This window comes from Hipposideros armiger, unplaced genomic scaffold (assembly GCF_001890085.2).
Source record: "Hipposideros armiger isolate ML-2016 unplaced genomic scaffold, ASM189008v1 scaffold_521, whole genome shotgun sequence".
Lineage (NCBI taxonomy): Eukaryota > Metazoa > Chordata > Mammalia > Chiroptera > Hipposideridae > Hipposideros > Hipposideros armiger.
Window position 1 is genome coordinate 31,364 of NW_017731871.1, and position 2,453 is coordinate 33,816.

Consider the following 2,453-nt stretch of genomic DNA (forward strand, 5'->3'; position numbering starts at 1 on the left):
ATGATGATTACTATAAGTTTGTAAGTATTTAAATATTTCTAAATGTTGATAATATTCTTTTCTTGATCACAGAGCTGAGGAGGGTATCTCCAGGGTGTTGTGAAACTTTCACACGAGTTACATATGTGATAGTAAAACTACTGAAGACATTTCTTGTGCAGGTCTAGAGACTAGTTCCACGGAGCATTTTAAAGAANATGTGTGACACGGAGCATTGTCATGAAGGATGAAACCATTTGCCCATTTCATGTTAATGTGTTGTTTGTGATCCATGATTTATGGAACACTTTAAAACACGCTTTTTCTCAACCATAGATCACATCCTACTGACTGCACCGAAGAAGTCGAAACTTATCACACACTGTTACTAAGGTTCGATGTGCCGCTTCCCATATTGAAGATCCCTGCCTTTCTGTTCGATGGCACTCGGCAGCAGCACTCATCATATCTTTTGATCACACCTCATATATTTCAAATAGTTGCCTTTCCCCCACTTCCTGTGGCAAACATGAGGGGATTTTTCTCCAATCTTCATCATGAGAACCTAATGGGGCTCCTAGAGATAAAATTCGTAGAAGTGTGGGGCTTCCCCCTAATATTGGGCCCCCTTACTCTACTATTTTAAGTCTCAACCTAGTCCACAATGAGCATCCTGCCATTTGTAAATTGTAATTTAAATGTTCTTACTAGTATTGAATACAGCGGTAAGTGTCTACTCGTGGGTTTCTACTCACAGTAAGCTGTGATTCTTTGTGTCTGTCTTTCTCTCCAGTTTTCAGGATAGTTAGTTTGCTGCATAATCTCAATTCTCTGATGGACCCAAGAAAAGTTATTGATTTTATGTGTGTTTAACTTTTTTTTTCATACTATGAGAATGAAAGTGAAAACTTCCAGACTATGTGTAGAGGCAGAAACAGTAAGTCTCTGATATTTAGACTTAATGTGTGATATAAAATGTATACAATCCTATTTTGTCAATAAAATTAGAATTATATCCAAATTCCTTGCAATCAAGAGTGTACCTGTAGAAGACACCCATTATACTTTGAAGAAATAGCACTAATGTTTAAAAACATCAGTTAATGTATTAGACCTCTGGGCCACCTTTGTCTCTTAGTCCAGCGGCCATCATAGCAGTTAATTCTGTATTTGTGGTGCCCAGCCTAACACATGGGTAACCTGATAGCCCCGCACCTCAGGCCCCTCCCCCTGCTGACCACGCTGCAGTCTCAGCGTTCATCTACACATACTCAATACAGGAGTTCAAAGGAGTTATCCCCATGAGAAAAAGGTTTGAATAAATTCTTCCTTCTTCTCCCCTTTGCAGGATTGTCCTGATAAGGAATGTATGTGGCTTCTTGAAGCACAGTACCTCCAAATCAAGCCATCAGATAAACTTAGCTGTGGCCAGAACAATAACAAATTCATGTAGTATTCTCTCTTCTTCCATGCTTTATTCCTCTTGTCCTTCATAGATGTCTGTTTAGTAAATTCAAAGCACAAAAACACCTTGCCTAATGATGGTTTCCCAGGGGAATCTCAGCACAAGTAGAAGGAAAATGAAAAAGACTTCTAGAATGTTTTTATTCCTAAATGAAATCTAGTGATATTTCCTCTTTATGTGATGTTTTCATTTCCGAATGTATGGTGATAACTGTACTCCTTGAAATTAGATTTCTGCAATTAGCACCTTAATTTGCCTTGCTTTGAAATGTAGATCTGGGAATTACACCTTCCAGATGCAGAATTTCTGGATTATATTAAAGAGCAAAGATATAAACATATGGGGAAGTGTTAAAGTGAGACAATTATGTGGAAAAATAATTTTATTGTAGTTTTCTTTCTTTAGAAATTTTCTTCCTAATGCTTTATTCTTAGGAAAACACAATTCACTAATATAAAGTTTTGATTTAATAATGCTTTCATGTGAAAATAAGTAACAATTGCAAATACACATAAAAAATATTGAAACAAATTCAAAAGGATATTTTAGATGTATGATAACAAATATGACTATTTTATAAGCCAAATTCTCTAATTATATTTTTATTTCTTCAATATTTTCACTGTCTTTTAAAATCTCTACATAAGTATTAGGTACTTATCAAGATTAAATTTATAAATATGGATAAGGTATGTGTTTTTATCAAAGTCCTTAGATTGTTAGAATTACCATGTATTCGTTTTTTTACCTGTATATCTATTCTATCTATTTTTTTTATCTATGTATAATCTCTAATAATCCTTTAATAGTATATAGGGTCAAAAATATTTTGAGAAACCATCCAAACTGTTATACATTAAAATATCTTTAAGAAATTATATATTAGAGGTGATCCCAAGGGCTTTAGGTAGAATTGAGTTATTTTGTTTCTATATTATTGCAATTATAATTAATATATTTTATATTGATGATTTATGTTCATATTGACTGTTTTATATATAGGTTTGAT